Below are 12,195 nucleotides of genomic sequence, written 5' to 3'. Positions count from 1 at the left end.
GAAAGAAAGGAAGCTTAGAGAGCAGTTAGAGAAGTTGGAGAACATGATTCGAATAGGAAAAGGTTCAAAAGGCCAAGAAATGGATTCTGAGGAATGAGTTTCTTCTCTAGGGTAAGAATTCCAAAAAAATTCAAGTGGTAGAGTGATAGGTTTGATGGGTCAGGAGACCCCAAGGCTCATCTCAAAGTCTTTCTCAACATTGCCAAGTCGTGGCAACTTATAGATAACCAGATGGGGTAAGCCTTCATGTTAACCCTATCAGGACCAGCACTGAGGTCTCTCACACAGTTGGAGTCATCACAAACTTAGAACTGGGCAATGATAGGGAAAGCCTTCACCAAGCAGTACTCCTACAAAACTGAGGTGGATGTGAAATGTCGGGAGCTTGAGATGTTGAGACAGCAGCCTAAAGAAGGATTCACCGCCTTCTTGATGAGATTCAGAGACAAGGACACCAAGATGACAGATAGGCCTTCAGAAGCAGAGCAGGTAGAGATGTTGATAGAAAACCTATCAAAACCTTATTATGATGTTCTTTACTATCAGCATTTGTAAACTTTTGATGCCTCAATAGCCATCAGAACACGTGTGGAGAACAGAATTTTGAGAGAGGCCCAATATCAAGGATCTTCCCAAGATGCAAGTAAGAACACCCGAGTCAGATGGGGAAAGGGTCCAAGAACTAATGTGGTGAGTGCAATTCAACAGTCAGCCTCACCAGCCACTTCTTCACAGCACGTCATAATACAAGGAGATGCACCCACTCAAAAGGCCCCTCACTCAAGATGGCAGTTTTTTGATTTGGGAATGCTGGTAATGGCCACATATAAAAAGTTAAAGAAGCAAGGGTTGCTAGGAATAGTGGCTCCAAGAGTGATCAGTAACCCTCCTCCAGCTTGGTATAAGGATAATGAGTATTGTGCCTACCACACTCAGAAGGGGCACAATTCTGAAAGATGTTCAGACTTACAGCATGCAATTCAGGACTTAGTAGATAATGGAACCATTGAGGTCAATGTTAAACAACCTCCCAATGTCAATACCAATCTACTCCCTAATCATGTGAACAATCTGGATGAAGAAACCATAGAGAGTGACCCCACTCAACTCATTGTACCTAGAGCTCAGAAGAATCATATGAATGCATGTGCTTACAGAAGAGTCATGAGTCAAAGGGTTGGAGTCATAAGAACCCCCAGAAGAAAAGGATCATCAGAGGAAGAGTTAGAAGATCGGATGCCACCCATTCATCCTTCCTCATCAGAAGAATCCACCACACCACATTACCAACCCCCACCATATTATCAACCTCCACCACATTATCAGCCTCTGCCATATCATCAACCTTTCCCCCACCAACAAAGTGGAGGAACCTCTTCATCCTATCACCCCCAAGTTTTATATCCTACCTTTTATATTACATCATCTTCATACCATCCCACTTCATATCCCTCATCACCCTCATACCAATCCCATTCTCAAGGTTAGTGTATAACTAAAAAAAAGGATGGACAGACGAGTACGATTGGAAGGATATGCTTGCACTACCAGATTCCCCAAAGATGACTTCATCAATAGGGTCAGTAAATGCATTAGGGGAAGACCAGGAGAGTGATCCCACTTCTCTAATTCAGCTTGCTATAATTTCAGAAGACAATCCAGAAGTAATTGAAGAGATTACAGTTGATCATCTCAGAGTGGTAACCACATTGACCATAGGGGAACAGGTCAAAGAATACACCTCCCTAATCCACATAGGGAGTGACACAGAGGATGATGAGTCAGGACTGGTCCAACTATGGGCTAGTGATGTCAAGACCAACCCTATGGAAATCCTTCGGTCCATACGCTCTGAATACTGTGAGCATTTGGATACAGGAGAATTTGATGGTCTAGAAGAATCTGATGAAGAACCAAGTGAGGGGAAAATCAGTAAAGAAGAGGATGATGATAATGACAATGAGATTGAAAATGAAGATGAGAAGGATGGAGATGACTTTGATTCTCGAGAGGATGATGGGTATCCAGACTTGAATGACTGCCAAGAGCCTTGGTACAATGATTATGATGATGAGTCAGAATATTATTCACCAGAACATCCGATATGTTTCTCAATCTATGCTATTGGTGGTGATGATCTAATAGCTGACCCGATAGGTGGCATTTACCCTTCCCTCTGCATGGGAGGAGATGATTCTATATCAAATTCAGAAAGTGATGAAGGAACTAGAGAGCCATTGTAAATTTATCTAGATGAACCCAAATCAACATTAGAGATGGAGGAAAAGCTTTGTGAATTGTACTCCAACACATGGAGAATGCAGGAAATGGTAGAAGAAATTGATAACATGTTGGGTGAAATAACTGTCAGCGATTGTTACTACCGTAAGCAGTTGGATGATCTAGAGGAAAAAGGGCCAGATGACACTTTCACGGAGGTGGTAGATGCCGCATTCCAATAGCTTTCCAATGTAGTCAAGAAGCTATGAGCTAGGGATTTGGATATTTGTGGAGGTCCTCAACTTCCCACCCCAAGCAAGGAAGGAGAATCAGAAGAAGAAAATGATTCTATGGTGGGGATAATATCCCTAACCAATAGTGATGATGAAGGTAGTTATCCCACAAATATTACTATGAAAAAACCAATCAATGTGATGAAAATGAGAAGTGGGAAAGACTACAAGGGCAAGGCGCTAGTAGTAGAACAACCAAGGGCTAATGAGGCCGGAACTAGTAGCATAAAGAAAGAGCTAGAGAACCCAGTCTTGGCTCAACTCAAGAAGTCCCAAGAAAATATCCCCATTTGGGGATTATTGATGGCTTCCCCTTCGCACCGTGAAGCAGTTTTGAGGTATCTCGCTAATGTGCAAGTGCCGATCAGGATAAATTTGATGCACCTCGTACATATAATAGGAGCAATATATGCAATGCAGTCCCTGATGTTCTCATATTCTGAGCTTCCTAAGGAAACCCAACACAATCAGGCTCTCCACATTACAGTTGAATGCCTTGACAAAGTAGTTCCCTAGGTTCTTGTTGACAATGGGTCCACTTTAAATGTTCTACCATTGAGATCAGAAAAGAATATCGGCATCAACTTGGAAGAAATGAGACCGACCACCCAAACCATGAGGGCATACGATAATACCAAGAGGAAGATCCTTGGCATTATTACACTTGCTATAAAGATTGTCCTGATGAAGTTTGATGTGATTTCCAAGTCATTAATATACCGATAGCTTTTAACATGCTCCATCCTACTAAGGCGGTGTCCTCTAGTCTCCATCAAAAAATGAAGTTCATTCATGAGGGAAAGGTGGTCTTATTAGCCAGATATCCTAAAGTGGTTAACACTTTGGCCAACATTGAAAATGGGGAAGAACAAGACTAGGTGGTGCAACTGAGTGGTTTTGAATTAGACACCACTTGCACAGCCATTGCCAAAGAAGCTCCAAAGGAGAAAGTCCCAGCTAACTATGAAGCCATCTGGAGTCCATCAATGAATCAGACGATGAAGAATATGCAAGATTTTTCTGGCATGGGACTAGGTAAATATCATCAAGGAGTTCCAAAGCTGCCTAGTTTGGCAGTGAACAAAGGAAAGAATGGTCTCGGGTATACTCCTCCGGCTGTTAAAGGGCAGAAAGTGCTGAGGATGACTAGGAAGATCTCCGTCACTTACTACCCTACTATCAATGGGTACTTCGTGAAAGAAGGAGAGGATTTCCCCTTTTGTGGAAATGTAGAGCCATGGTTTGATGAAATCACAATAAAAATGAAACCAGGATTTGAAGTGTTCTTTTAAAACAAGTTCGACTTGGTGACTCATAAAGTAGAACAATAGAAAAAGCTAGTCAATGAAGGTGACCAAGACAGTTGCATCATTGGGATAGCAGAAATTGCACCGATTGAGACTGGGTCTTGCTCTGGTGATCCTACAACATTGATCCAATCTAAGGAATTGCCAAGTCCTTGAGTCCTCCTGAAAAGGGAGTGGAAAAAGAAGATAAGACTCATCTGGAGTCTACCACTTTCCCTTGATGTGAAAGGCTTCATTTGCTCCCTCCTACAAGAGCCAAGAGCTCGAGAATTGCATGAGCTCAAACCTTATCCTTTCAGAGGAAGAAGCACGTATGCAAAACAAAGGAGAGCACAGAGGATGATGATTTGTATGTATTGTGCCCGAACCAATTGCAATGGGAACGCTCATGAAGGTGGTCAAAGATGTGACTGAGGTACCGGGATGGCATCCCTCAACAGGCTCAAAAAGATGGACTTCATAGAAAAAGGATTGAGCAATCTCCACTGATCTTCACCCCTCAGAAAGTTCGGCTTCTGAGAGCACAAGATTGATCAGCTGGTATTTGTGAAGAAGCGGACACCTACCCAGGGGAACTATTACGCCACTGAAGAAGTAGTAGCAACGTTCTCAGAAGGAGAAGAAGGCCTTTTGCCACATCTCCTCATCCATCAGGTCACTGAACCACTTCTGAATTGGACAAGCATTGGAGAAAACTTTAAGTTTGCTCATGCTTTTGAGTCAACCGGCCTGAATACCCCTGGTGAAAGCATCAAGCTAATTATCGAGTCTGTAGTCAAATCTGTTGTTTATGATTTCATGTTAGCCTCCCCTCTTGAGAAGAGTCTAGAGTCCTTGTATGTCAAATCTGTTACTCCTTCTTTCATGAATGAAATTTATGATTCTGAGTATGACTTTCCTCCTTTTTTTGATGATGATCTTAACAAATATCAAGAATTAATAAAACAATGCAAACCAAAGAAAGCCCAACCCATCCGTGAGGATACTTGGGTTATTAATCTAGGAACTGACTAATGCCTTCGAGAGGTAAAAATTGGCACTACCCTTGATGACAAAGAAGCAGAGTGGATGATTAATCTTCTGAAGGAATTCATCGAGGTCTTTGCTTGGTCTTACGAAGATATGCTTGGTATCGACCCGAACATTGTGCAGCACTGATTGCCGACTTACCCTAAGGTAAAGCCTGTAAAACAGAAGCTCTAAAGAATGTGGCCAGAATAGAGTGAAAAGATCAGAGAAGAAGTTGTGAAGCAATAGAATGCAAGGTTCCTACAGGTGGTAGAGTACCCCCATTGGTTGGCCAATATTGTACTAGTACCAAAGAAAGATGGGAAGGTACAGATGTGTGTGGACTTCCGAGATCTTAACAAAGTGAGCCTAAAGATGACTTCCCATTACCCCACATTGACTTATTGGTAGATAATATGGTGGGCATGCTTTGCTATCCTTCATAGATGGATTCTCAGAATACAACCAAATAAGCATGCACCCAGAGGATCGTGAGAAAACAGCCTTCACCACTCTGTGGGGAACCTATAGTTACAAGGTGATGCCTTTTGGACTGAAGAATATTGGGGCAACTTATCAAAGAGTAGCCATGGCCATATTGCTTGACATGATGAACAAAGATGTGGAAGTCTATGTGGATGACATGATAATAAAGTCAAAAGATCGACAGGGGCATATTCCTACACTAAGGCGTTTCTTTAAAAGAATCAAGAAGTTTCAGTTGAAGTTGAACCCTCAGAAGTGTGTGTTTGGGGCAACGGTGGGAAAGTTGTTAGGCTTCTTGGTGAGTGAAAGAGGCACTGAAGTCGACCCTATCAAAATCAAGGCAATTCTAAAAATGCCCACGCCTTGGACTGAGAAGCAAATACGAGGATTTCTGGGTCACATCTAATATATTAGCAGATTCATAGCTTAGTTGAGTACAATCTATGAACCAATTTTCAAGTTGCTAAAGAAGGATTAACCCATGGAATGGAAGGACCAATGCCAACAAGCCTTTGACAAGATCAATGAGTACCTTATGAATCCACCAGTATTGGCACTATCAGTGGAATGAGAACCACTTTTGTTGTATCTGTCCATGAGAGAATATTCCATGGGCTCTTTGCTAGCACAGAAGGAAACTTAGAAGGGAGTAGAGCATGCCCAGTAAGAAGTTTTTGGAATAAGAGCCCCGGTACACATCTTGTGCTGTGTTGATTTGGACAACTAAAAAGTTACGACACTATATGGTTTCCTATCTGGTGCTCTTGATCTCAAAGATGGATCCCATCAAATATCTCTCTGAGAAATTGGCCTTAACAGGAAGGATGGCCCATTGGTTACTTTTGCTATCAGAGTTTGACATAGCTGATCATTTAGGTGCTCACCCTACAGAAGATGGAAGATCCTTGGATGATGCTTTTCCTGGTGAAGGAGTTACAGTGGTATAGGAAGAAGATATATTTAATGAATGATGGTTATCCTTTGACAGAGCGGCCAATCAGAAGGGATGTGGCATGGGAATATTACTTGTCACTCCTGACAGCCTTTATTTACCTTCATCATTTTGCCTCGACTTCCCCTGTACCAACAATATTGCTGAATATGAAGTTTATGCTTTGGGGCTCGAAACTGCTTTAACCAATGGGGTGAAAAGGATCAAGGTTTACGGTGATTCATCTATTGTCATCTGTCAGACACAGGAAAAGTGAAAAACTAGAGATGAGAAGCTAAAGCCATATTAAGAACATCTAGAGAGGTGATTGAACACTTTAAAAAGATTTCATTTGAATACTTCCAGAGGGATAACAATTGGTTTGCTGATGCCCATATAACCTTGGCTTCTATGGTAGAGTGCAACCTATGGCTAGAGTCTGACCATTCTTGGTAGAACAAAGAAGGAGGCCCATTTATCAAAATTCCGTAAACTCTCTCACTATGGATGGTCGATCTTGGTTCGCTCATATAGTGGGTTTCATCAAGGAAAGGAAGTACCCAGTTGAAGCAACTGACAAAGAGAAGAAGTTTATGAGGAGATATGCCACCCAGTTTATTCTCCAAGAGGATTTGTTATACAAGAGATCCTATGACGGAATACAGTTGTTATGTGTAGATGAGGAACAAGCTACAACCATCATAGAGGAAATTCATCAAGGTCTCTATGGATCCCACATGAATGCCAAGATGTTATCTAAGAAGATCCTCAGGCTAGGATATTACTGGAACACAATGGAAGCAGATTGAGTGGACTTTGTCAAGAAATGCCATAAGTGTCAGATATTTGCTAACATCATACATATCTAGCCAACAGAGTTGCATTCACTCAGTTCACCTTAGCCATTCTCCACTTGGGGCATTGATATCATTGGAAAGGTTAACCCTAAAGCATCCGATGGCCACGAGTTCATCTTGGTAGCCATTGATTATTTCACCAAGTGGGTAGAAGCTTAGTCCTATGCAGTACTCACATATGCTAAGGGGATCGAGATCCTCTGTGATCAATGGATCTGGTGGAGGTTGGAGGAGGTGATCTTGGATGCCGACACGTGTCTTGTGACATATGGATGGTCAGATCCGTCTTCCTCTGAAGCCGACAAACTCTCTCCATTGATCACCGCTGCAACCCACACTGATATCGACACCACCTCTTGCATCTCCCCATCTCCCTCCCCTGTTGTCTGCCCCACTCCACATCTTTTATTCTCTCTACATCTGGGTTTATTTATTATCATTGTTGAAGAATGAATATCTCTGTCTCTTAATTTGGGGTTTCCTTATCACCTGTAGTTGTAGCGCTACAGAGCTGGTGTCTATGTTTGTCAACTATTAATTCTCAATTTGGATTCATGTAAGATAAAATGATTTGATGGTGCTTTCATTTTTGTTTCTTATTTTTGGCCTTCCTGATCTCCAATGGCTTTTCTGCATGATTTCCCCAATTGAGAGGAAGCACTTGAAGCAGTGGCACTACAAAAGAAAAGCGAGGCCCTCTATCTGCCTTACAATAGAAGATGGGTTATCGTTAACTCTGAATTAGGGACATCCATGTCTAGCCCTCTTGTTTAGAGATGGGGAGATGCAAGTGGCGGTGCCGCAATGGGTGGGTTAGAGCGGCAAGCAGGGGAGAAAGAGAAATGACAAAACTGAAAAGTGGCTAACAGGTCGACGGTTCCGAAATTTGATCAGCACCAACAACATCCTAAAGAGAGGATGAACTCTATTTCCAACACAGAACACAATTTTAGTAGGGTATTTTGATTTTGATTTCCTTTGTAAATTTCTGCAACTTGAGTTGGGGATTTTGGTTAATTTTTCTTCTAGTTCTCCGTCTTTCCTCTCTCTTGTGTAAAGCATCTGTATAATAATAATAATAAGAAGAAGAAGAAGAAGGGGCTCCCAGGTTACATCCGGCGAGCAGAGGAGAGAGTTCATCGACTTCAGAGGAAGAAGAACACAAATATGACCATCCATGTGTCCCAAGACACGTGTCGACATCCGAGATTACCTCCGCCAACCTCTGCCAAATTCGTTGGTTGTAGAGGATCTCCTTGCTAAGGTGGCCAAGTTCATCTAGGAAAATAACATTTCCCAATATGGAGTACCTCAAGAATTGATATCAGATTAGGGATCCCACATTTGATGAAAGGCATATGAAAGCTATGGATAATCTGAAGAAATATCAACTGAGAATGGCTAGGACCTTTAACAAGAATGTGAAGCCCCATCACATAGAGGAAGGCAAACTTGTTCTTTGAAACAAAGATTCCCAATTCATGACCCAAGAAGAAAATTCAGGCCCAACTGGAGTGGCCCATTCATTGTCAAAGAAATTCTACTAGGCAAAGCTGTGAAACTCGTAGACCACAACGGCGAAGAAATACCCGGACTGGTTAACATGGATCAACTCAAGAAATATTATGTCTAATAGGGTGAATAGCTTGAACTATGTTAGACCTGATTCCTTTCAAGGGATATGTAGGCAACTTGACAAGTACAAGTGCGGTCTCAACCATCTAAAGGCAATAAGTCGGTTCCTTGATTAATAATAAAAGTATCTTAAAAGATTATCATAGTTTGTGTCCCCCAAGAATTGCTATGTGGCATGAAAGGTCATTATGTATGTGTCATCCACCCATTGGTCCGTTACTTCTTATCCAAGATTCTATCCCCCAAGAATCGCCATTTGGCATGCAATGCCATTAAGTATCTATCATTCACCTATGGTCTGTCCATCCTTATCTAGGATTCTATCCCCTAAATGAAAATCGCCATCCGGCACCAGTTCATCAAGGCTAGTTTGTTCTCCACCTTTGGTCAGTCAAAGTAAAAAAAAAAAAAAAAGAGATTGATGCAATAGTGGTAAAGGCTTGTTTGAATCATTAGCTAATGAGTAATGCTTTGATGAATCATCATATCTCATTGTTTGTGTTAATTTTAGGAAAATTCATGGGCTTGTTGGATAAGATGTTGAAGAAATGGACCTTAGACATAAATATGAGGGCACCAGGATTGCTAGAATCCATGAATGTGTCATTTCTTTGCCGGGTTGGATGTGTGAAGCTACATCACCATTTGCTCCGATAGGTGCCTCAACACTAGGATGCCAACATACATATATTTCGATTTGGATTAGCAGAGATTTTCCCAACTCTTTAATAAATTTTGGGTTTGTATGCTGTCTCCACCCAAAGGTATTTTGTTTCAACCCTCTTTGAAGGAAGATTGCTTAGAGGAAATTCAAGATTTCTTCGGATGGAAAGAAGAAGTAAAGTAGTTTGTCAGGTATGGGAAGATCGACATTCTGAAGGTGGCTTAGATCTTCATCCAATATCTACCAATGGGAGAAATCCATCAACAATGATCCCTGGATGGTTATTTAATTTGCATGATAGCTCATTATGTTCTCTATACTCCTGGGCATGGTGCACCATCCGTTCTGATTGAGTAGTAAAACAGTTGAAGACAGGAGGTGACATCATCCCTATGGTTCTTGCAGAAACGTTCAAGGGATTTGATGACATGAGCTATGGCCATGGATTCAGACTAGATCATTATCAGGGGAGTCTTGCTATTTTTCAGATTTGGCTCCTCAAGAAACTGAAGCTCAACAAGCCATTAAGGGGAAGGCCACTCAGAGTTTTTTGCTATCGGGATAAGAGAGAAGTTTCGGAATTCAACCTTATTACTGATTAGGAAAAGTACCTGCACAAAAGGACTGCGCAGGATATCGCATGGAGGTGCCCAAGGAAGCCACTAGAAGATTTTTTGATGAAGACCCCTGGCATCAACTATGTCAAATTGATGGGATTGACTCACACATCCTTTTATTTGCCTATGTACATTAGCTGACAATACGGGCTCGAGGAGACGGACCCAAAAGAGTTAGTGAACTTTCACCCACCTCCCCACCTTATTATTTACCTATCCCATATGTGGTAGGAAAATTATCCCCCTTTTCATGTAATTCACTTGGTAATGGAATGAGGAAGTATTTTGATTTTTGTGTTATCCCGATTATTCTAATTGTGACTTGAGTTATGGAATTGATTGTGCCTAAGCATTGCAAGCAAACAAAAAACAAAAAAAAAAAAAAAGGGAAGAAAGATTTTCTTTGTGCCAAAAGTAAGTTTTCATAGAAATGCTGAAATAAATAATGAACAAACAAAGGGAGGGAAAAAGAAAAAAAAATATCCATGTGTTTGTGTTTGTAGGAAATACAGGAACAAATCCCTATGGGACAGAAGCCATCATCTGAACCATACCTTGAACCATCCTCATGAAGCACCGAGGAATCCACAAATGCTAGTCCAACCTACTCCATCCTCTAGGTCAGGTCCTCAATCAGTGCACCCTGCCTGGTAATCTCCCGATCCTTGGCAACTATCACCTCGCACAGGCCATAGTGCATCCTCTTAGTATCAGCATAGACCTCCGGGGACACTTGAGAAAGAGCATATTAGCCAAAGGAAGTCAAGTGTTAATTGGAAAATAACCAGATACTCATATAATCATAAGGAATAGGTAGCCCAAGGGAAGTGTCTACATCTGTGTTCAGCTGCAGAAGATGAGGGAGACTGAGGTTGGCTACGTTGGGATAGGTCCAAGCAGGGAAGCCATGAAAGGGTACGTTAGCAACACTGAGAGACCCACTGACACTGGTAGAGGTCTCTACTTGTGAAGGATTGGTAGCACTGGCATGCGATCGAATGGTAGAAGGATATACACGTCTTACTCTCCCCTGAAAAAACATCAGTCAAGACCAAAACAAAAAAGAATCTACAGGAAATACTTAAGAAAGGGCAAGATACCACTGGACCATCAGGATCGAGAGGGGTACACACTGTCTCCTCCTCCTGGAAGGCTCCATAGTCCCTATCCAGATTAAGAAAGGAGTCCTCCCATACTTCGTTAGCGAAACTCCTCATCTTGTCCAGTGGGATGATCTCTAGACAGTGCATGGTGGGTGGAGGAAGAATGGGAGAAGGGTGTGGATCGATATCTGACCATTGGGATACTACTCTCTCTTCTAAGTACCAGACGTGGCCCCACATGCTCTAAAAAAGGACTCGATTCTCAGACAATTGATGAGCCAAGGTGACTCTCTCAGAATCCAAAAATACGAAGTCATGAAATGGTCTCCAAGTAACCTGCAAAACCAAGGAAAGGTAAGTACAACATTAGGAAAATAGAATTTCAATGTTAGATATGGCATACCTCAGTGAGATCTTTCAAAAGAGAAGAAGAAGTGGTCCCCGGAGGATGGTATTGGACCCGGACCACCTGGTTATCTCCCCACTTGGTGGCCAGGGGGAAGAAAAATGTCTCAGGATCCCTCAGTTTAGGGGCTATGATCCCCTGGTACTCAAAACACCAGAGCTGTTTCAAGAAATCAAAGTAAGAAAGTGCACACCAAATGACTGAAAGAAAATAGATATGAGAAGGAAAGTTACCTGGATAATGTAGCCTACCCCCTTGAGGCCCCTATCTCCATAGGACAGCAGGTACAGGGACTGCAGGAGATATGCATAGGCGGCCCCACCCCTTTCTCAGGAATCTACTGTGCGAAGATCTTTGAGGAAGTACACCAGGCGGATATCTACTCCCCCTTAGAGGTCACTGAAGAGGCACTGAACGACAGCGAATAGCAAGAAAGAACGTGCCACCTAAGACATGTTGCCTGGATTCTCCCCCAGGCCGACTTTCCACCATCGGGCACTAATCTCCCCTAGGCGGATGCATGTCTGGCCGACTTTAATGGTGATACCAGTTAGATCTACAAACTCTCTGGCAGTCAAAAATCCTGTGGGTAGGGTCATGGATATACCCCCAAATGGAATGCTTGTCAAGGCATAAAAGCACATAGGCGTAATGGTGATCTCGCTAAT

This window comes from Macadamia integrifolia, unplaced genomic scaffold (genome assembly GCF_013358625.1).
Source record: "Macadamia integrifolia cultivar HAES 741 unplaced genomic scaffold, SCU_Mint_v3 scaffold500, whole genome shotgun sequence".
NCBI classification, from domain to species: Eukaryota; Viridiplantae; Streptophyta; class Magnoliopsida; order Proteales; family Proteaceae; genus Macadamia; species Macadamia integrifolia.
This window is presented reverse-complemented; position numbering follows the sequence as displayed.